At 40.5% G+C, this 25,031-nt stretch overlaps 1 protein-coding gene across 2 annotated transcripts in view; it reads left to right on the forward strand.

Moving 5' to 3' along the window:
• erfl1 (Ets2 repressor factor like 1) overlaps positions 1-25,031 on the forward strand; it is a 157,948-nt gene that overhangs the window by 77,649 nt on the left and 55,268 nt on the right. For both annotated transcript variants that reach the window (XM_041793690.1, XM_041793691.1), the window contains one exon: positions 14,705-14,857. The gene's annotated coding sequence lies outside the window, so the exon portion shown is untranslated. The remainder of the gene's footprint in view (positions 1-14,704; positions 14,858-25,031) is intronic.

Raw genomic sequence — 25,031 nt, forward strand, 5'->3', positions numbered from 1 at the left:
TTTAGTAATGGAAGAGTGGGTGTTTTAAAGCTTTGTTGTAAAGGGGGAAGTGAACACGGTTGCCAATTTGGTCTCTTTTTAATCTCAGCAGTTCCAGATAACCTGTATGTTCATTTAACTGACTTTTCATGAGTCTCACTAAAACAGTGGCAGAAAAACTTCACTGCAAAGGATATTAATATATGAATCTTCTTTAAACGGATGTTAATCAAAATCTCTGATTTAAATATAAAACTCACAATCACTGAACATGGCAGAGTCCTTACAGAATGCTTTTGAACCCAAATAATCTCTGCAGAAAAAAACACAAAGCTAGAAAAATCTTGACTTGACTTTTGGCTTCAGTGTTTTTTTGGCAGACACATTGTATATAGCAATGTTAATTACATTATTTTCATATTGAAGTTTTCCCTTTTCCCAGATTTACATGATGGCTCTCAGAGAGAATTCTGACAATGTGCTTAAAAATAACACAGCATAAACATTCCCTCGAGAGCAAAATAATAAACGAGCTGTTGACCAGACCTTAAACTTTAGTTCTTAGAAAGCGGTTTAAAGTTAACAGAATGATATGAAAAAAAGAAAACAATCTAAGCTCAGGTAAGTCCATAAATTGTGCAGTAAACTGAAAAACCTATTTGTAAATTCTGTACACGTAAGACCATAAGGTAAATTTTTTTTTTTTTTTTTTTAATTAATTAATTTTTTTATTGTGTCGTTTTAACGCAGAAAATCCAAAATATCTATTTCAGCTCTGTTTTTCTGAATTAATGGACAACATTTTTGGTTTAAAGTAAACAGTACTCAATCACTTTGGGATTTTTTTTTGTCTTTGTACTCAAATAATTTAACAATTACCCCTTAATCTGCAAGAATTATGCACTTTTGCACTATGAGCGAAGTTACCCACTCAGTTGGGGTAGTCCTACATAAAGTATTTTAGATAATACTTCCATGTAATATTTTGGGTTCTACTAACTTGTCGGTGTATACAGTGTATGTATCGCTGAAATATCAGCAGAAATTTCCATACCTGTTCTGCCAATAATCCTGATGCATCAGTACTAGTTAGGAGTCCACAGATCATCAGCCAATTGTCTGGACAGATATTCAACAGTTTGGCTGATCAGTATCAGCATTTACAGATTGACGATGAAATTGATTCATTTAACAGAATGCTGCTTAGGCTTTGCTTTCTCTCCACAGACTCACCTAATATCCCACCGACACTATCTGATTGGCTAGACGTCCCACGAGTAAGAGCCAATCAACACTGCTGCCCGAGTTCCACTAACATATCAGCTCAAGCTCAAATATTGATTATGAACTGAAAAAGCAGTGTCAGTAGACCCTAATGCTAATTACTCTAAGAGCGGAAGAGTTGGTAATATCAAGATTATGCAGATATTTTATTACTTACACTATGACTAGATTAGACTTTTTTTTTTTTTTAATCAAATATGATACTCTTTGTTGTATATACCATCAACCTCCTGGGGACAACAGATGGAAATTAACCTATGGCTACAATCTGGCACATTTACATGTCCATGTTCATTAATGTGCATTGTCCCTTGTAATAAATAAATAAATAGATAGGTAGACAGAAGACTGCCATTTCTCACCATTAGGAGAGTATAAATTTGTCTGTGCACTATGAATGGAAATCCAATGTCATGGTAATTTCTGAAACATAAGGACAGACAACAGGAGATTGGTTGGCTCACTGGATTAATAGATAAAATTAGAAATAGAAATGAACTTTCTAAGGTGTTTAACTCTGTACACATAAACACGTACAGTAATAACAAAGGTAAAGTCAGGGAACCATCAAAGTCATTGTCAACTCACTACTTTGAATTTTCTCAAAATTTAACAAGGAATAATTTCAAAACTTTTCCTTTTAAGCAACAGGTAGGTTAACCAACATTGCCATCATTTATCAGTGTTGCTACTGTGGCTGAAAACAAGCTATTCTTGTGCACGCCTTCATAAACCAGTTCCTGGAAAATCCAAAACCCCTCTGTGGACAGTTTTCTGGGGAGTTTGACTGAAAACTGTTCAGTTTTTTTATTATTTTCACTCACCAGGTAATACTTTTTTGAAAGGCACATTGGTGTGAAATAACTCGAACTTTTGATTGCTGAAAAAATCAGAATCTTTCTCCCTATCTAGCTCGACCATACAGAGCAAGGCAAGTTATTATAGAGCAGTATTTATTCAGAGTAATGCAAAGTCATTTACTGTTGAAAACCAATACAAAGCAAATATCAGTTATCAAAATATACAGTGTGTTGACCCTTGTATCATCTTAATATTCTGTGTATTCCTAAAATAAAGCAGCTTTAATGGATTTTTAACCCCAAATCTTTTTTTGCATGAAAACAACCTGGTATTCATCACAAGTCTAGGTCAATACCAGGGTTTTCCATCTTCACAGAGCAGAAAAGCTACTTTTAATCATTGCAAACCCACTGCTTTTTTAGTATGGTACACCCTTAAGTTTGTTCTTTACTAAGGATTATTATTAATGTTACTGATACAACTCTTGCATCTTTGTGAACTAAACATGTTTTTGTTTGCAAACCATACAACCTGTAGAGAAGCAAAAATGTGCAGAAATTAGCTTTAACTGCATTTGATTAAACAGAGTAGTCAAACTTTTTGTAAACATCTTTTTATTCATTTTAAGATCAGAAAATCAACTAAAAAAATCATTCTAATAGGATTAGGGCAGGTCCAGAGTGCCTGGACCTAGATCATTCATACCAGTGTCTTTTGGACTTAAACATTCCCTTTTTTTAAAGTATTCTCTTCCATAAACACTGGTTGTTTCAGCAAACCACTACAGTGAGACATCACGTCTGTCAGATAAACATCACAATAAATCTTTATAAAGATTAAACCTCTGGTTAGGATAGGGGTTGAGGTATTGTTTTGGCTACTAAAAGTGAAAAGTTAGAAACCTATTTTGCAAAACTACTCCTCTGTGAAATCACTCCAGCGATGCTAATGTAGCTTTGGCTTAAGCTAATGAAGCTATGTTAGTTACTTAGTTAGGATAACTACATAGCTAAATCTAAAGCTGACAAAGCTACGTTAGCTATGGAGATCCTGTAGCTAAAGCTTACAATGCTACCGCAGGTACATAGGTAACAGCTACTAAATCTGGAAAGCTATGTTATCTATGTAGATAATGTAGCTTCATAGTTAATGTCGCTAAAGCTCAGTGCTATGTCAGCTACCTAGGTAACATAGCTATAAAGCTAAGTCTAAAGCTGACAAAGCTGTGTTACATATGCAGATAATATAGCTACATAGATAATGTAGCTAAAGCTTACAATGCTACATCAGCTACATAGGTAACAGCTACGTAGCTAAATCTAAAGCTGATATAACTATGTTATTTATATAGATAATGTAGCTCAAGCTCACAGTGCTATGTCAGCTAAATAGGTAACAGCTGGTTAGCTAAATCTAACGCTGACAATACTATGTTAGCTACGTAGATAATGTAGCTACATAGATAATGTAGCTAAAGCATACCATGCTGTGTCAGCTACATAGGTAACATAGATATGAAGCTAATTCACAAGCTAACAATGCTATGATAGCTACGCAGGTATTGTAGCTACAACGTAGCTAAAGCAAACATAGTACACAAGCTATGTGATATTATGCTATTTTTGCTAAACTTAGACCTGTATTAGAAGTAGTTTTGCTAACGGTGGAATTAGCCATAGCCAAACTGTGTCTGTCCTCCCTGTCATGGGAGTGATAAACTTGTGTGTTGGTGTTTCTGCATAGCTCTGCCATACTCCTCCCAAACGCTATTTGCTCAGCTAGTTTCTCATCCCACTGTGTTCTCTGCTTGTCTGTGCACCTTGATGACTAAATCCAAGCATATTGTGCTGGAGTTGGAGATGTTAAATATTTGGAAGCAGCTGATGAAACAGCAATCATGCAAAGAATCAAAGATGAGACACTGAAGGAGATGGAATGTTTGACAGGATGAGAGGATTTTGTCAAATGATACTTGAAGCGCAGAGAAGACGATCAAACTTGACTATCTAGAGGAAGTAAAAGTCGTAACAAGGTTTCCGGAGGTGAACCTGCGGAAGGATCATTGACAAGAAGTCAAAACAAGATTCCTCAGGAAGGTGGCTGGGCTCAGCCTTATAGGGTGAGGAGCTCGGACATTCAGGGGAAGCTCAGAGTGAAGCCACTGCTCCTTTGCCCTGGAAGGAGTTAGTTTATGCCTCCTTGTCTCCTCCTTGTTGAGGCCTTCCAGGCACCTCAAACTTGGAGGAGACCTCAGGCCAGTCCCAGAACTTGCAGGGGGATTATATATCGTACTCAGCCTGGGAAGACATAGGAATCACCCCAGAAGAGCTGGAAAATGGAGCTGGTCTGGGTTGACTTGTTAAGCCTGTTGGCACCATGACCTGTCCCTGGATAAGCAGAAGAAAGTGGATGGATACTAACCTTGAAAGCAGATGGATACGCCTGTTTCCGTGTTTCTCACTTGTGGATCCATCTTGCAAAGCTCGGTGCCATTATGGCAGATGAGATTTACGTGGATGCTGCTAAAGCGTAAGTTTTATCAGAACTTGATACCATTACTTCAATAAAAGAAGAACAAAGAGCAGCAGTGAGTTGTTTTCTTTTCTAAAATGACAAAAGCCGCATACTAACATGGTTACAGTTGCCATGGTTCATGTTATGTAGTTCTCTATGGAGTTTACTCCTCGGTAGTGGCGCACACCTATGACATCACGTGTTTTGTTGCTCTGATTGGCCTGTAAAGATGTGACAAACAGAACGTTCATCCAATCACCCTCCAAGTTTTCTTTCAAAGGCTGTGCCCTTTCCCAAACACAGTCTATGGGAGGTTTTCCAGATGGATTTGTTTCGCAAATCCATTTGCCGTGTCAGGTTAGATGGATACCGGAAATATTGTTAATGCAGACATACAGTGCCACCGCCAGACCAGCCACAGGGCTTGCTACCTGCACAGTATATAGATGTAGATTCTGCAAAGATGCATGGTTACACAAGCCTACGGTGTATGCCACGAGTTAGATTTGATGATTTAGGTCAGAAGTATGAATCAGGCTTTTGTCTTCTCCTACCAGGTAGAATATTAGGGATGGTGTTCATCTCATCAGTTGCCCTTGTTTGCCCATGAAGGGTATCAAATCTCTTGAATGTTTCTGAATTACTTCAAAAAGAAAAATCGTTGTGACAGATTTATTGAGTAGTATTTAATCCCAAACCATCTGCATTAGTCATGTGTTGTGGCTGCAAAAAATGGATGGCTGATTGGTACCACCTAAACAAACCCTTGAACGTTTAATAAGGTCACACTGGGATCATAAAAACATTCTTGTCACATAACAGGATTTTCTAGCCAACCCTACAAAGAAATAGCCTTACAGCTGAATTGAGACACCCAGATGTTTGGAGTGTATCCACTACAATAAAGCCTACCTGACCACGTACCTCGTTCCCTGAATGAGTCAAGCTTTCCACCCCCCTCAGCCTCCCAACCCAATCCAATCTACAGCCGGCAACATGAAACAAATAAACACTAATTCGGATTATTTACGTCCAGTTTACACCACATGACGCAGGGTATGAGCGGGAGAAAAAAAGAGCTATACGGCTGGTGGATAATTGTAACAGTGCTGGTAATAAGTGCAGGGGCTACAGTGATAACAATTAGATTTGATTTCATTTGAGAATGCCTCCACAGCTGCTCCCCACTCACCCCCTTAACCCCCTTCTTCCCCTTTTTCCCCCTCCCCTCCTCTCACTCCTCTCCCCCTAGATTAAAGTGGGTGTGTTAATTCCGTGGTGTAGCGATCGAACAGCTCTGGCAACAATGGGAAATGGGCTATTGATCAGAACAGCTCAGATTAAGACTAGGCAGTGGAGCTCTTTCTTGCTCTCTTTCCCCTCCTTTTCTCTCCATTTCCCACCTTCTTCTGCCTGTCTTCCTGTCTGTCCTGCTTGTGTCATCCCCCCCACCCCACCCTCTCCCCTGTGCTCTACTCTCTTGTCTTTTACACCCACAAAGAAGAAGAAAGAGTGTTTGCATGTAGAGGAGTCCATGAGGATTTCCTTGTCCTTCCTCTTTTCCTCTCTCTGCTTCCCTTTTCCTAATTTCTGTGCCAACAACAACAACCTCATTCAGCCTCGTCTGTTCCCTTCAAAGAGGACATTAGTGCTCGAAGATGCAAAGAATCCAGCAGATTTACAACTGTAGCCTCAAGTGGAAATACAATGCTCCTTTTAACAGTTCACTCTGCTGCAATTTGACATCTGCTCACATGAGATTTTATATCAATCAGTCACTGTGAGGCCCCCTTGTTGCGCCACAATTAAAATCGGCCCTATCAAAACAGCTCACATACCAAAATTAGCTGTCATGATCGGGGCCGCGGGATAGAACACATTGGATTTGCATTGAACAGACATAAAACATACCAAATGTGAGGAGACAGTAAATCCATACGGTGAAAAGTGAGCTAAGAATCCCCTGCTCTACTTATATTAATTAACTCAGTCAATGTGGATGTGATAGGTCAGTTATTCATCCTCTTTCAGTGCCGCGCCACTCTGTCATACATACCTCCCAGGTGTCAGGGGCTCAGCCGCTCCAGCTGCTGGAAAAAAAACCAATACGGCGTGGTTAGTATGAGCTGGTCTGAGATGAGTGCTTAGGTTCCTGGCATGTTGCAGTGTGCCTGCTTTCGCCCTTTTTGGAAATTTAGAGGTGACACTGAGAATTGCAACAGGCATAGCATGCATGGACAAACACTGTCATGCACCGACAGCATGCACGCACACATAGTAGTGGTCACATCAATATTGCCATGACCCTCAGGGGACTTGCAGTATTGGCAAAGCTTTCATCTGCTGAGTGTGTGAGTGTCTGATACTCCCTGCTCCCACACAAACATACTTGACATACAGTTGGGAAAAAAAACAGTCATATAGCCAACAAATCCACTCTAGCTGTAGCTCTGTGCAGCTGTGAAACCTAAAAAAAAAGAAGAAAAATCAGGGCACAGAGTTGAGAAAGTGTCAGCTCAAGGGGTTAACAAGCAGTGATGGAAGGCTGGGAGCAGCAGTCGACACTAGAGGGCGATAAAGAGGTGCATGTTTGAACCTGAGTGAATGGATGTGACCATGGCCATGTTGGACCAAACACTGCTCTGTACTAGATCCAGCATTTTGAGCAGCTTGTATAGCAGCTTTATGATTTCAGAGAAACTACCCTTAATACACAGTTGATGCAAATGACAGTCTCTGAAGTTATGGTTGCAGCAGAATCAGTTTTATTGGTGAAATATGAGCACACATACAAGATATTTGACTCCAGTCTCAACACTTAAAACAAGGACAAGTCGGAGAACAAAAGAAAAAAGAGTGGTTCTCAACTGGTGGTTCGGGATCCAAAAGTAGGTTGCAAAGGTTTGCCTGGAAAATAACTCCATGATGTACAAAAAGGCCTTAGAGGACTGTTTGACTGTTTTTGCATAATAAAGAGTACATATTTTATAACATGTAAACCAGTTTCACCAAAATCTGTAGAAACAACCAAAATTTAAACCTTATCATGGAAAACAGAACAAAATACAATGTATACATGCATGGACATTTTGTCTCTGTTTCCTCACACTTTCATATCAGTATTCTCTGTTATATGAATTTAAGAAGTTAAGAAATTAAGGTCACAAATGCTCTTTCAGGAGGTGATGGGTCCTGAAGCCAGACCAGCTGAGAGCCACTACTATAAACATCCCTATGGATACAGATATGTTTTTAAACATTTTATTAAAAATGCAAAGACAACACTTGAAAATGTGCTGAGATAAAGTACACTACTATTGTACTCAAGTAAAAGTACAGATACTCTGGTTATATTTACTTAAGTAAAAGTTAAGTACTGGTCTATGAATTTACTCTAGTAAAAGTAAAAACTATTTAATTTAAAGTTTACTTTAAGTTCTAAGTAGCTGTTGAGGAGCTGTACAGTAAACAATGATCTTTCCATATTGGAAAAAAACAACAAGAGAAAAGATCTCCAACCAGGTTGTTCAGGTAAAGTCACACCTCTATAATTAAGTAAAATACACAGCAAAACCTACACTGTAAGTTAAATTGAGTGAGTTCAATGAGTTAAATTTGGCACTTTAAAAATGTATTGGTCCACACTACATACAGTTATAATACACTTTTGAAAGTCTTAAATATTTTATAATATGACAGAACTGCTGTAATTGTTGAAAGTCTGTAGCAAGGTGGGTTTCTTCTAGCAAGAAGGAAGCAGAAAGTTAACCTTACAGCAAGATACTAATAAAAAATGCTGTAGGAAACCCTGAAATCAAGCTGTAACTCAGTGGATAACTTCACTCATGGTGCAGATGTGTCTCACATCAAAAGTATCAACAATCCACCAGCAACATGAGATAAAGAACTCCAGCAGCACATACAAATACATCTAAATGCTCTGCCCAAGGGCATGAAAGGGAAATCTGCCCCGACACGCCCAGATATGCATTGGGTGGAACTGATAGTGTTTTCAGACAGATACGGGTCTGGTTCTGGTTCCCTTATGGAGTCTCAGAACCTTGGTGCTCTCTGGCGAACCAGCCCGTGTTCACACCAGTTTAAGCAGAACCAAAGTGGGAGGACATGATGGACATGTGTTCAGCTCCACTTTTGCCAAAGTCTCTCCTGCTGTCCCAGAATTCCTTCTTCGGTTTCTTGAGTTGATTGATTATTTGGCCTGGTGTTCAGGTGAACCCAGTCTTCACTATCTCTTCTGCAAGTTGGGCACATAACTTGCCCCTCCTTGTGCTACTCTCCAGCTTTACTTGGAGTTATGTCCCTGCCCAGATCACAACCAATCATTTTGTCTCCCCCGCAGGCAACTTTTTCTCAATTTTTTTGCTCATCTTCACAACCTAGAAAGTGACACGCCGACTGATTATGTCACAGCTAGCAAGAAAGAACCAACTTTTTTTTGGTTCCAGTTGAGAACCAACTGTTCAGGTTCAGGAACCGGCACAGAGCCCAGCCAGTCTGAAAGGCATATCAATCTACGCTTTACAGAATTGAACTAAAACCCTTGGATCAACACTGTCAAATGTGGAGAAAGTACAGGAGTATTGTACTCAAGAGAAAGTACAGTTACACTGGTTAAAATGTACTTAATTAGAAGTCAGTACTGATTTAAAAATAACTCAAAAAAACACAAGTACCCGAAACAGTACCTTGAGTAAACTGTATTAGTTACTTTCCACCCCTGCTTAATATTTTTTTAATTTTTGAAGAATCTGATGATTACTAAAGCTGATCAAAAATCGATCCAAGTAAAAGAAATTAAATCTTCAAGTTAAAATACATCTTAGTATTTAAATTATAGTGTAAGAGCAGGTGAATATCAGGCAGTCTTGCCTTAAATTGATGCAAAAAAGTCAGCATTCAAAGCCATTATTGATTTAACTGCATGTATTACAGTGTAATCCTGCTCAGCACCAACAAAGATCATCTTTTTTTCCTTTTCCAGCCTTTGCACTGAAAGGTATGCTAGTCGAAATGCAACAGATATAGAAATCAGAGCCGATGCTCGTGGTTTTTCATTCAACACTATGACAGCTCCATCATTTCCCCTCATGTTTTTACCACGTAAACAGACCAGAGTTTGTCCAGCAGGTCTCTTCTGCTGTCTTCAATAAATCTCTTCTCTAAAAAAAGCCATTAGACGTGCTAAACTAAAATTAAATGGATACAACACAACAGAAAAACCTGCAGATGACATCAGTCCACGTTTGCCGATACCTGATGTTTGTGAAAAAGGCTGATTTTGGCTGGTATTGATGTTTAACTGATGCATCAGTAATTCTTAGTAGTAGGCAAGTAGTTGGCAATTCTAAATTCTGGCCTTTATCTGCTATGAGAGTCACTATGAGGCAGAATAACTTCATCATCCTCCTCTCCAGCTCCAGACCCTTTATCTCCATTCTCCTGCCATACACTTCTCTTCCTTTCTGCATTCAAGTGAGTTCCATAGGTTTACCTAATTGATTATTAAGTTGCTGATTAGGGATCAATTAAATAATTAAAGTTTGTTAAGGGTAGGGTCGATTTACTGGCAGGGAGGCAGGCCATGCTCTACTATGTGTGTGTGCACAGATGTGTGTGTGATTACATTTCTAAAGAAGGTTGATAGATCCAATGCTATTGAGTTGAGGCAGATAATGTGTTTCATCTTAATGTGGATTTTTCTGCAGGGAGAAAGGGAAATGTGGATAAAAACAGTGAATTCAGGTAGTTAGAGAGCAGACTGACATGTGAGTGCTGAGTGGTGTTTCCTTTATGCTCATGGTAGAAAAGGAGCTTTTGTTCTGAGTTTAGGGGACAGATTCCAGATAGAAAACTGCTCTGGTTTCTCGTTTTCTGACTTGAGTGCAGCTTCAAGTCTAGGTGGATGTTTGAGGACACTATGGATCCAAGCTGTAGTGGCACCTGCGTCTCCACCTTCACTCCCTCTTTGCGCCTGATTCAAGTTGAGCAACTTCTGAGGTCAACACATGCGTGTACTTAGTGACACCTCGGTGGCCTGGCAGAGGTGAAACAAGGTAGAAGAGGCTCTTTCTGTGGTGCCCTGAAAGACAAAACACACACAACGTTACACTACACACTCTCTCACACACACACAGACCTCATATATGAGACACAGGAGCGGAAACGGGTCGAATCCTACTTCAAATTCTCTTTCCTCTCGGCTTGTCGACCGGGGAAAACAAACCGACCCGAGGCACTGCGAGTGGGGATTTACTAATTAACTACTTACACACGCGCACACACACAGGGAGAGAGAGAGAGAGAAAGCAAGGGAGAGTGAGAGAGATGCACACCTCCTCTCCTCTTCTCCCTCCCTCCTTCCCTCCTCCCCTCTCCCACCCTCCCTCCCTCCGTGTGCTCTCCTCCCCGGGTTCAGGTTGGTAGTAGTGCTGCCTCTCCGGTCGCTGCCTCGCTGCGCCGTCAAAGTGAATGCGTGTGGATAGAGTGATCGCACTTTAGCCGGTGAGGGCTGTAGCACCACTTCCTGAGCGTAACAACCGGCGGTATGTCTTCTTTTTTATGCACTTTAATTCAACATGACATTCCTCTCTTTTTTTGATATTGCGATTTTTGCTGAAATTGTGTGTTCCTCTTGCAGAAAGTTGTGACTGTTTTGCAGCATATGCGTGTTCCAAAACTGTCCTGAAAAAAAATGTATGCTTGCGCTTTTATTCCTCATTGTTTTGCTTATTTTGCTTTTCCCACAACATTCGTTTCTACTAATTTAATATTAGTTCAAAGATCGCTGCGCAGCCTTACCAAAAAAAGTTGAACCGTGCGTAATTACGCATGCACTCTCCCTTGTTAGGAAGCTTTTCTCTCGTTTATTCTGTGTTGGAAAACATCGTGAAAGTGAAAATCTTTGCGGGGATAACTACCCGGGTTTTTGGCGCGTGTTAAGGTGTGAATGTGTCGGCTCTAGCCAAAGCACTTTGATGCGTTCAGCTGTCGGCGTTGGCCCGGATTAGCCTTTAAGTGTCTCTATTTGTTAGCGCGTCCAGCCCTCACCTCCTCACCGCCGCATCAATCAGTCAATTAAACAGGCACTCACACACGGCGAGCTGCACGAGACCTCAGCCGGTGCATCACACACACACTCTCTCTCTCTCTGGTGTGTGCGAGCGTGTGTTTGACCCCGTTTAATTTACCTTTATGAATGCGTTATTAATTGAGCGTGATATTTTTAATATCTACTTGATATTTTCTTGTCATAGCTCTCGTGCTATCTCCTTAGCTTTAGGAGATGGCTGCACGTGCTACGATTTAGTGTAATCCATATTTTTAATTGGTTAATTAATCATTCATGAGTTGTTTTAGTTGAAAGTCTTCAAAGTTTGAACTTCAACCAGCTCTAAGAGCATCCTGCTTCTCCATACCAACATTTATTTTTCATGTTTATGTTTTCACGTTCTCACAAAACAAACTTAACCTCAAACCTTCAAAAAAAATATCAGTCGAGTTGTGCACTCTCTGACCATCAGTCAGTGTGTTCACCCACGGAAAATACCAAAGTTTACTCCATCAGGAGCGGAGCTAGTGGTGTTTGTGTGTGCGTGTTTTCACTCTCGCATGGGAGTTTGTTTCAGAAGTGGGCGCATCGATACAGCGCGAGCCAAACTTGGGAAAGAAATATCTGGAATAATCTTTATGTGAATTCGTTGGTTTCTCCTCCGATTTTTTTTTTTTTTTTTTTACTCCTCGTCTCTTTTTAGGTGTTTACCCCCCTCACAACTTTGATGCATATTTATGCGCACCGTGGGTGTACTCCATCAATTATTTGTGCCAGTATATTTCCAGATAAACAGTGTTTGTAAATCAATACTTGCATGTAACTATTGCAGATTAAGAGATCGATCAATGGATCCACACTAACCCGGACCAATGTTGTTTTTCTTCTGTCAATTATTCACCTCCAACTTTACACAACAGCAGCCTGCGTCTGCAAAGTTTTCGGCGTGCATGCGCGTGCATATGACAGAAAGAAACTGGACTTTATGAGGAATACATTTAACACAGTGTAATAGTTTAAATGAAAACATAATTAAACTAAAGGAGCAATAATTAAAATAAAAGAAACAGTATTAAGTAAATCCTGAAATGTATTCGTTTTCATTAAAATAGATAAATAAAGACTGAAATGCCGTTTTATTTTTCTTGCTGTTAATGTTTTTCCTTATATGACTAAAATGTTTTCACATCTTTCAACATTTCTTCTACTGAAATTCTTCCCTCTTTCTTCCTGTGAACTTGAAGGCCATGAACGTGTTGCTCGTCTCCTCTGCAGGCCGTCTAATTGGATTGTTTCCCCGTCTTTGTGCGTCTTCTCGCCGGCTCTTCCTCACCCGTCTGCGCGCTGTCAATACTTGACGGAAATATTTCCGACATTAAATGACATTTGGGGAAATTTTTCTACAACGTCACTCTTGCCCTCTCCCCTCCCTCCAACCTCTGCACGGTCGCCATTCAGTTCCTTAAGTTCTTCCAGTTACGCTTGTGTTAATATGAGCCTTTTCATAACGATGCTGCTGTTTGACTATAGGAGACTTTGGAGGCACATGGAGGCTTTATTATTTCTATGGTTAATGATGGGTGTACGCTCCGTTTATTAACAGGATAATAATATAATAATCGTTATAATTTCATAAATGATATTAGGTTTAATGACAGTTATTACCACAAAAAAAAACGAGTTCAAAAAGTAGGCCCTTCTCTATTATGGAAATAAACAAGGCAGCTTCATTCATTCAACATTCTTCAATTTAAATTAAACAATTACAAATTATTATTATTATTAGCCTATTATTATTATTATTATTATTATTATTATTATATAGAACGAATTCTTTTTAAAGGCATGCTGATTAAAACTTTAAACTCCTGCTTTTCCACTCTATTTTTCTGAGATATTAAAATTATTGAATCATTATCGTTTATTATTAAATTTTTTATCAATAAATTGATTATAATAAGTTTAAATTAATCTTTAAAAATTAGACGTTATATATAAATGTTCTCTTGCTTTGTGCGTAATTCCCTTTGCGTCACTTCCTCCTTATCCAAAAAGAAATGCAGCCTGAACTGTTTTCCATGTTTATTTTTGCTACGTATTTTCTTGTAATAAATTTCGTTTTTGTGGGAGTGAGTTGATTGTTTTAGTTCGATGTTTTCTTTGAATTTTTTTGGAGGTTACGTTCGGGATTCTTTGCTGAAGATGAATTAACATTTTAGGATGTGTCCTCCCTTTTCTGATTTGTCCTCATTATTTTGCCTTTTCCTCCCTCTTTTGAAAAGACTATTGGCTTTCCTTTATTCATTAAGACAGACGACCTATTGGCTCTCTTTCACCTCTCCTCATCTCCATCTCACTCGGTAAAAACAAACTTCTGAGAGGTGCGGGAGGCGGGTTTGATTTTTTTAAAATGCTCCCATCCTTAATGTGTTGTCATCTGGAAAAGCAATTGCGTATGATCAAAGTGCGGCTAGTTAGTGCGGTCAATATTCTTTCCAGCGAGCTTCTCACATATCGATAACAAGACAGCAGAGGCTCGCGCTGAGCTGAGCGGCGCTCAGGGCCTCTGAATCCGCTCTTTACGCCGAGACACCCGGATACACCCCGTGCGTAAAAACAGCCAGAACCGCATGCAAACATTTCAGAAGGCTTATATATAAATGCACACTGTCGTAAAGCTGTCTTCGGGTTTTTTAATGAGTGCAACTATTCCATCTGGAGTGAAGTTCGATAAGGTCATTTAGACATAAGTGTGCATAAGACGCGCCATTTTTCGTCATCGTAGGAGGGCGATTTCACTCCTATTGGCACCTCTTCCTGCCTCTCGCTGCGTCCCTTACTGTATGGCGGTAAAGAGTAAATAAGGTGATTGATCTGAGGTCTGTGAGGAGTCTGTGCTCCTGTGGGAAAACAACACAACACAATCAAAAGGACCGGCTCCATTCAAGTGCTTCAAAAGTGCCGCTGTCTCATACTTCGTCTGTTTAGAATTGGATAAAAAGACATTTTTTTTTTAAACTTGAGAGGATTGAAAAGTTTATATATGTTTGTTTTTAGTGACGCCTTCGCACAGCGGCACTCTCCCCTCCCACCTCCTCCTCCTGGGTCGGAACCAGCGCAGCGGCGAACAAACTCCAGTCCAGGCCGAGAGACGGTGATCGGGCTTCGGCCTCAGGTGAATCTCTGAGGCGGGGCGACGCGGGAGTCCAGGTGGGTTCGTCTTCCACTTCAATCACTTTAAAAAATGTCGGTTTCCCTTTGCTTTCTTTGCTGCTTTTGTTTAAAATCGTGCCTTCATTTTTCTTTTGATTGGGGTAAATTGTTCCAATTTTTGATATTTTTAAGGGAAGCTGATGTCTCTTTAGATCATGTTGTTTTACCATGGGAGGGGTTCTTTTTTCATTAAATTGAGGACTGAAACTTTTAAGCCTCATGATAAAAATTGTGAGACTGGTTACTGAAAAAGAACACTTAAATTGATTTTATTCTATACATATAAAATAGGAACGTATTGCATCGAAACATGCATATCAAATCACAAAGGCATTTGATCGCAGTAAATCATGCAGCTTCAGTTTTAAATTTTCTTTTCATCTGCTCTGCAATCAGATTATTTGTTTCTACTTTGTAGTACAGCTCTGTGCATAATCAAAGGTGTCCAATGCTCCATGTAATCGCCTTTGGCCATTACCGATCACATGCAACATGCTCCTCCAGCCAGCCAATGTCTGAACACTTCCTCCGGCTCCTCTGCTCCCCCCTCCCTAATTCTTCCTGTCTGATATTAGCCCCTCGGCACACCTTAAAATTTGTGTTTCATTATTCATTATTCATCACTGTTTGGTTGCAGACGCACGTCTACCTGTTACACTGCAGGCCTATAGGGCAACTGAAGGACTCTTCTGTATCTCTCCCTCCATCTCCAAGCCTCTGTCCTGCTTCCCTCCTCCTTCTCCCTTGTCTCCCCCCTCCTCTCTCACACCCCTGTTGTCTCTGGCTGCCACACCTGGTAACTACAAACTTGTACACAATAATAACAGCCAGATGTATCCATCTATCTCTCGATCTCGCCTGTCGGCAGTTAGTGGAGTGGCTGAGAGACTCGCAGGCGTGAAAGGTCAGTTAATCAATGGCGCACAATTTGACAAATCCCAGCAACTCTTATCATCCTCACGGGCGTTTAGGGCCGAAAGGAGGACCACCAAGATAAATGCTTAATCCTGACTGCACTGTAAGAGAGAGAGAGAGAGGGGACAGACACTGGGCATGCAAAGGTTGGAGAGGGGAGTGAAGAGAAGTGAGAAATGAGAGTTAGAAGGAGACGTAAAAGTGGCTCAAAGCAAAACTGGAAGGGGAACAAATGCAGCCGCTTTTGGAAATGACAGATTCTCACTTTTTTTCTGTCACAATGAGAAAAGAAAAACGGGCGACTTTGTGGTTCTCGAGTGATCAAATTCGCCTCAGGCTGGACAGGTTGTGCACATGCCTCATGGGCTGACATCGAAACCCTGGTTTTTGCTCACAGTTATGGCTCTGCCGCCATGTGTAAAGTTGAGAAAAACCTGAGGAAAACAAAGGTGTATGAGTGGTTGAATTCTCCTGTGGCATGTTAGCCCGCCTGCAGCAGTGTGCAACCAAGAGGAAAATGAGCTTTTGTCCACAAGGCTGGCCTCTTTTTTTTCGCTCAGTTTTCTGAACTGCAGGGGTTTTGGAAGGTGGCACAATTTCTTTGCCCTTATACCCTTAACAAGAATCAGTACGTTATGACACACAGGCCGTTTTTTCTATTGAACTGTAGACTTTTTATCCCCCGTCTTGGCATCTTTGGCATTAATTTAATCAAGTTTCATTGTCAAAAAGGCGTCATTACACTGATCTTTCCCATCCCTGTTGGTGTTTTTTCACAAGAGCTGCTTGAGCGATCACACAGACACACGCTCATGTCCTTTATCTCCATCTCAATACAAGTTCAGTGTAATTCAATTGAGATTAGTTGCACTGGCATGACAGCAGATCCCTAGTATTGCCAAAGCACTTAGGAGGCAATGACAGGACCACATCGACGCGCGCTAACACACACACACACACACACACACACAACACCCTGCGACTGGCCAACCTTGCAGGAAAGAGAGTAAGTGGATGGTGAAACAGAGAGAGAGCGACAGCCAAGTCAAAAAAGATTTCTAGGATGACAAAGTTAGAGGCTGATAAAAAAGTTGTGGAAAAGAAGAGGAGAAAAATGATGAAGGGACCCGGATGGTGAGCAGAGCTGAAGCATGACAGAGTGCGTCCAAAAAGATGAAAGAATGATTGACTTGCAGGGAGAGTGATGGAGAGGGAACGAGGGAGAAAGAAAAGGGGTGAGGAAGAGATGCTGAGAGGGGAGGGGAGAGAGGAAAAAAGGAAAGGACAAGAGAGATAGAGAGCGAGAGAGGATAAAATGTTTAAGAGTGATGTACGAGAAGAGGGGAGAGGAAGAGATTTACTAGAAGAGAGATTAAGTCAAGTTGTCCCCGGTCAGTCATTAATCCGATTTAAGAGCAATTAAGGTGAGACTGATTCCTTCCTAGAGAGAAAGAAATAGATGGAGAGGGTGAAGAAGGGAGGGGGGAGAAGAAAAGAGTGATTGAAAGAGAATAGTGGAAAAATAAAACTGGTGTCCGAGCTCTGTGGGGCAGTTTGTGGACAGAAAAGATGAAGAAATGCAGCAAAAATAATATAGTTGAATTGTTTAAAACTTTGGCTTAATCTCAGAATTTTTTATTACATTTTTAAATTCCACCATTTTCCATTCAAAACTGTTTTCTACCATTTGTGATTTTTTTTAACTAAACTAAGGATGATTGACATCTAGTTTAGATGCTTCTATAGGAGGACTGAAGATTTTAAATGAAATTAAAGTCGCTGTAAAGTCATGAAAACATCTACATTTTAAGTTTTTTGTACAACAGGCCCCTGTGTTATGGACTACCGGGCCAAATTTCAGTCATGAGAAGCATCTCTAAGTTATAAAATTAAGCTTCAAAATTATAAAAAACAGGGCAGTAAAATCTGCTCTAGGATGGTTTGGGCGCGTTGTTGAATGAGCTGAAGCCACGCCCTCTCAGGAGAAATATGATTTGAAAAACTGCTTCTGATCAGAGAGTTGCTGCCTGGCTCTGTGCCAGAGAAGAGAGACAGAAGTTGGAGATTAAATTTACTGATTTCTGGCACAAATCTCTTTGTTATGATGCTTTTAATGATCCGTAGGCTACAGTGGCTGATAGACACAGCATGTAGCAGGCTGTTAACTTTCAGTGTAGGTGGTGATGTCTATCAACAGACCGCTCTCTGAGATGAGCTGACTGGTGAATTTATATCATTGTAGCATTGTAGGGGGGTGGGGTTATTCCCCATTAAGACTAGCCTCATATTTTTGCCCTGCTCAGATAAAACCAAGCCAGGAAAGAGATGAACAACTTTCTTATGGTCTAAATAAAAAAAATTCAGTCACATGTAGCAACCGTATTCCAACATATCTTTTGTGTTAAGATACAGAGTTTAGATTTCACTTTACTGGGACTTGAACCTCAGAAAGAGGAGCTTGTTGTGGATTGAAAAGGAATTAAGGGGATGGTAAGAAAGGTTAATGTTTGATAACACAAGATGCAAATGACTTTTATCTTGTCCACTGAGCTGTGTGTGAGTTTTTTAAAGTGAAATAAGACATTTAGGAGCAGTGGTGGACTTATTCTAATCACTGTTGCTGCAGGGAGAAGCTGCAGGGGCTTAACCAAAGTGTGCTGAAAGGGATAATAAGTATAATGCTCTAACTGTGGACCCAACTAATGTGATTAATCAAAACAGTCCTATCTGAATTAAAAAATAATCGAGTAATACCACAGTTTTAAAGGCAAACAGAAGTAAAGGTGGGAGGTGGGGTTTTTATTTTAAGAGAAGTTTTTTCTTGTTATTTTCTTATGCACTGTTTGCATTCTGTATTTATGAACCCTCCTGAGAGCAGGATCAAACTGACTGACTCTGTTGACAGAAGCTTAATGTGAAAGCAAATAAACTAGGACCTCCAGCGTGTCCATTTAGACCTCTGCTACCTGCGAGATCAGTCCTCTGAGAGCGGGCAGAAGTTGTGAAAGTTGAGTTTTGAGGTGAAAGTGCAGCAGCAGAAAAAGAAAAAGAGACAGAGTTACAGAGAGATGGAGACTGAGGGACAAAGTGAAGAATGAAAATGGGAAGAAAAAGGACTGAAAATAGCTTCTCCAGTCCCTCGTTTGTTGCGCTCTGCTGTTCCAGATGTGTATCAGAGGTCTCCAGGTCGACACAGGGGTCTCTCTGCCGCTGTAGCATTTCTGTGTCTATTGGGAGATGCTGGTCATGATAGCCGGGCCGTCTGACACGTACACAACAGTACATAAATCAAACGCACACATCCGCGCGCTCGCTCCATTTATCTCCCACTCGAGCAGCACGCTGATAGCGGCCAACTCTGCATAGACTCGGAGAGGGACATGGAGAGAGGTTGTGGTCTGTCTTGTTAAGTGGGAAAGTAATGGGGAGCCATAAAAAGGTTTATACTTGTGTTGCTGCCATCTCTATTGTTCAGGCCTTTGCAGTGTCTGTAGCTCTTTTGTTTGATGTGCTCAAACAGTATAAAGCAAACCCGACTGCATCCATAATTACTGTTCAGGACAACAGCGTGTTATTATAAAAGCCTGTTAAGGAAAAGAATGGAGAAAATTGAAAGCAGAGGTCATAGATTTTGTTGTCAAACATCTTAGCCCCTGTGAATGGAAGTGGTTTCACATATTTCATTGATGTGTATTAGTGCTCTGTATCTGTTCTTTAAAAGCAGCTCACCATCTAAGGGTAAATTGCTTAAAACCGGGGAGGTAAGGATGTCGCACAATACATTTAAAATTGATTTAAAGATGGACATTATAAATTGATTTGACAGAAATATAATATATTGCAGTATTTGTTTTTCAACCAGCAGGGGTCAGGATTTGCTTTTTACTTATCTGGTTTAGTATGAGGAACTGATGTGCCGATGGAGCACAAACTACCAGCAACGTCCAGAGTCAAAAAATGAACTCATTGCATATGTGCCAAAACCTGCAGTTCCTCCAGTGTCCACTTGAGGCTGACTAATTTGGCTAAGGCTGGCTCTGTTTTAATGAAGCACAAAAGTTATGCAGGGGCTGCGGAGACTCAGGCGTTAGCACTGTCCCCTCTCAGCAAGAAGGTTCCTGGTTCAAATCCTGGTCAGGGTCTTTCTGTGTGGAGTTTGCATGTTCTCCGTGTGCATGTGTGGGTTCTCTCCATATACTCCAGCTTCCTCCCACAGAACTAAAACATGTTCGTTAGGGTAAGTGGTGCCTCCAAATTGCCCATAGGTGTGAGTACAAGCATGCCTGATTGCAGTTGACCGGTGACCAGTCCAGAGTGTACCCTGCCTTTCATCTATTGACAGCTGGGATAGGTGTCAGTCCCCCACAACCCTAAAAGAGTGTTTAAAATGGATACATGGATGGATTAAAGTTATGCATAATTAAGAGAATGGCTGATTTGCCTAATGAATGTGCTGCAGTTGTTTACCATGAGGCTTACTTCACTAAGAAGTAAAAACATCAGCTGTGTTGGGTCGTCTTTGTCAGTGTACATTTAAAGATGCCGACTGATCATCCTTCGTACATGTTGGCTTGAATCATCACTTCTTGCATAGTGCATTCTTTAATTTGGAGCTTACTGGAGTTGGAACCTTTCTTGCCTCTTTATACACGATAGCTGCTAAACATCCTCTGTGTTCATTGGTGCAAGGATTGTAAAAAATGAATACCACCGTGGCATGAGATGTAATATGTGCGTTGCCAGTAGGGGGAGTACTGAGTCTCATAGGGATGTGGATGTGAACAACCCAGGCAGAAAGTAGGGAAGAGCTGATAGAGTGCACGATTATCCTGATCTGTCATTGCCTCTGCAGAGACACAAACATGTCTGTCAAAAAAGAAGGGACAGAAAAGATCCATTTAGAGGTCAACAAAACTAGCTTCACACTGCAGCTAAAAGTGACCCAAATCTGATTTTTTTTATCATATATGACTCATATCTGATTTTTATCTGACAGTGTAAAAGCACAAGTCACAATGAATCTGTTGTTTTGATATCAGATTAGACCACTTTCATATGTGGTACTTAATCAAATACATACCAGATCTTTCCTAATTCAACTGCGGTCTGCACAGAAAATTTTGAATGTGACTTTGATGTCATTCTGGAGGGACACAGAGTTTTGCACCAGCAGACAACAGGATAGGTTCTTTGCAGATGACATCAGGCAGTAGAGAGCAAAAGAGATATCTACAAAGAAAAATGCTTAAAAAAAGGCCATATTTTGAGCTGTTTACAACTATGCCAAGTGTTCAAAGTACGAAAGTATAAACTTTCTTAATTATTAAGCTACTTTTGTGTGAAGTATTCAGTCAAAAATAAACAAATTTTTTTTTAAACACATGGAGAAAAAGCAGCAGGCAGGAATTTTTAAAAAAACACTGTCCAAAGCCTGGAAGAGCGTTGTCACACATTTATGTCCGTTTCCACAAAGGGATACGGCTTGGTTTAGTACAGTTTTAAACCATTACCCATGTTTCCTCAGCTGGTATGTCTCATTAACCCACAGTCTCTATGTCTTTTTAGAGAGCCAGATCATTTGGCTCAGCTCAGTAAAGCTGTTCGTTTGGCTCCCAAACAGCTCTTTGGTATCCGTTTGGCTTTTTGAATTTGGATTAGATAATGACAAAGGATGGAGGAAAGGAAACTGGCACGCAAACAGGAGCTAGCTACTGTAGCTCACATTAAAGGGCCATTTCTTAGCACAAGCTCATTCGTGATTCGTTTATAAGGTGGTAGCTTATCACCGTTTCAATTAAAAGCATGTTTGTGACAAAATTAGAATTTTTTATATGTTAAGGGAGCTCAGCTAGCCTCTTAGTACAAGACTTCTCTAGAATCTTGTTCCCCTTTATCTGGATAGATGATGCTAGATTCAAGGGAGCCTGCAGGACTGAGTAATTTGTGATGCTGATCACCTCCACACCAGGTAAATCTGTTAAACAGTGAAAAAGCACTTTTTTTGTAAAGTGATGGAAGCAATCAGTGGAGGGAAAGTGAGGTGTTAGACCTCATAAGTACTTGGGATGACTCCGTTATATGAAGGTTATACGGGTATGTTTTGTAACTGACCTTTTTTTTGGAATGACTTTCAGAAGAAATGCACAAACATGATTACAAAGGAAAGTGAAAAGCCTTCGAGCTAAGTTAAAAGAGGCTAAAAAATCAACGTAGCAGTTGTGATCAGATCTCATTACTAAAAAGAAAAATTTTGGTGCACAAAAAGAGCGATGTGAGCCATTTTATTTATGGGACTACAAACTTAGTTTTTCAGTTTGTTTTCCCCACCTTTTCTCTGAAAGTGGGCGCGCAGATGGCCTAGCGGTCTAAGTCGCGACCCAAGTACGCGGGTAGCCTGTGTTTGAATCCGGATAAAGGCACTAAAAAGCCCAAAAATAAATCTAACATGATCACTTTAAATGATATGATATGGTATGATATGATATGATATACATACATATATGATAAGGAGGTTTTGGAGTATTTCTGTGGGAATTTGTGTCCGTTCATTCTGGAGGGCATTTATGAGATCAGACACTGATGTTGAACGAGAAGGCCTGGCTCTCAATCCCTGTTCTAGTTCATCTCAAAGGTGCTTGATAGGGTTGAGGTCAGGGCTCTGTCGAGGCCAGTCAAATTCTTCCACGCCAAACTCATCAAGCCATGTCTTTATTGACCTTGCTTTGTGTACTGGGGCCAGTCTTGTAGAACTCGAGTCCCAGACTCGGACTTGAGTCCGACTCGAATCCTGATTTGGAGGACTCGTGACTCAATTTGGTCTTGAGCGCTGATGACTCAGACTTGGACTTTTTTGCTGAAGACCGTTTTACTCTGCAATATTTGTTGTTTAGGTGTGAGAAAAATCCGCAAACTGATGAGTGTTCACGCGGCACCCGGTGTGCGTTCACCTTCATGCGCGTTCATGTGAGTCTTACGGTCTGTGAAAACAACCAGAGGAGAGAGAGCAGGAAGAGCGGGGAAGCCTGGGTGACAAAGAGAGGAGCTGATAGGTAGTTAAAACCTGTGACTCTTCTCTGTATTCCTGCGGTAATCTTTACAAGAAATTAAACTAAAATGCAGCCAGCCTACCTCTGAATCGCTGAAAATCTCCATCAGCTGCTCAGACTGGTCATATAAGCTGCTGTTGCTGCTGTACAGTAATCCTCCTCAGTCTTGGACAGAGTGATAAAAACTCTCAAACCTTGTAGTGAGTCCCGTTAGTTAGAAATATCAATCCAGTGTTGAAATCTGTGTCAACATCGGTGAGATAATGCTGATTAGTGAACTAAACAAGGTGGCCTACGGTAAAATTATGAAGTGTATAAAGACGGCTCAAACTTTGCAGTATCGAAGAGGGGATGAAGTTAAGACCTTTTTATTATGTGTTCAAATGTCCAATGGAGAAAATTTGATTTTTAGTTTTAGTGAGAAATCTGAATAAATCCAGTCATTTTAAAGGAGGAACATTTAGTATAAGATAGATGTTAAGCACGAGTTCAGTTAAAAACATGTTGTCTCATTTTCCCACCCTAAATACACAAATAATGCTGGTAATATAACTAAGACTCGACTACAAACCTGACTGGGGCACAGTCATGTTAGAATAGAAACAGGCCTTCCCTAAACTGTTGCCATAAAGTTGGAAGCATAGCAATGTTCAAAATGTCTTGTTATACCGAAGCATTAGGGTTTCCCTTCAGTGGAGAAACCCTTAAGAGGGCCTCAAAAGCCCCATACCATTGTCTCTCCACCAAAATTCACAGTTGGCACAATGCAGTCAGGCAGTTAACATTCTCCTTCATTTGCCAAACCCAGACTCGCCCATGTGACTGCCAAACAGAGAAGCATGATTCATCACTCCATAGAACACATTTCCACTGCTTCACAGTCCAGTGTTGGTGTGCTTTACACCACTCCGTCCGAAGTTTGGCATTCGACTTTGTGATGTAGGCTTGCATGCAGCTGCTTGGCCATGGAAACCCATCCATGAAGCTCCAGCTGCATAGTTTTTGCGCTTACTTGAATGGCAGTGGAAGTTCAGAGTTCTTCAGCTATGGAATCAGCAGAGTATTGGAGACTTTAACGCACCATACGCCTTAGCAATCGCTCACCCTGCTGATTTTACTTGGTCTTCTGATTCATGCCTGAGTTGCTGTTGTTCCTCGACGCTTCCACTTACAGTTGAAGGAAATTTCCCAAACCATCTTATTGCAAAGGTGGCATCCATCACAGTACCACACTTGAAGTAACTGAGATCTTCAGAACAACTCCTTTTGAATCATAAATGTTTGCAAATGGAGACTGCATGGCTAGGTGCTTGATTTTACACACCTGTGGTAACAGGTCTGATTGAAACACCTGAACTTGTTAAGTTACAGGCGTTGTCAAAGACTTTTGTCCATAAGGCCGAGTACCCTCCTTGAGTGTCGCCATATTGGAAGTTCCCACAAATCAGGAAGTTTTATATGACCTGAGCTCTCTGGTGTGTCCTCTAGAGGACAATAACATGAATTGCACAGAGTCACGATGCAACTCCAGTTCTTTGTCTGTTTCTGAGCTAACGAAGGTTAAGTTTGAGACAGCATATTTAATATGTCGATTTGTTTGGCTTCTAAATTGCGCTTCAGGAACCTTAGGGTGACGTCACCTGGACTACGTCCATATTTTGTACAGTCTACAGCATCCTGTAGCATGTAAAACAAGGCCACACTGCATAGCTCAAGACAATAAAGTATGCAATATATAACAAGCACATTTGAGACTGCTTGCTTAGACTTAGATTACTACATGGAGCTGTAAAACTAAAAATTTACATTAGGGAGCAAATCTTGAGAAAATTCAGCTTCTTTAAAAATCTTTCTATGCTGTAATCCAAGAAACCCTCGCTGCAACTTGCTTTATTTTCAAAGATTTTCTCTAATTGTGCCTAATACATATTTGATGATTTAGGATTTGCTTTAAACCAATTTTTTTATTAAATAAAAGCTTTGAAATGGTCTTTTTGTAGGATGTTATCCATGTTGCTTTTTATTAATAAAACTACTTGTTGTTTTATTTGCAACTCTCCTACCTTTAACTTAGAAATATTGCTTAAATTCTGAACAAAAAAAAGGAAAGGGGGAATTTTGTATTGTAGTACGATGTATATTCTGTGGTGAGTTGAATGTATCGCCACATCCCTATTTAAAACACGGCATCATATTTTCTGTCCTGGCTC

Source organism: Cheilinus undulatus, linkage group 8, assembly GCF_018320785.1.
Source record: "Cheilinus undulatus linkage group 8, ASM1832078v1, whole genome shotgun sequence".
Lineage (NCBI taxonomy): Eukaryota > Metazoa > Chordata > Actinopteri > Labriformes > Labridae > Cheilinus > Cheilinus undulatus.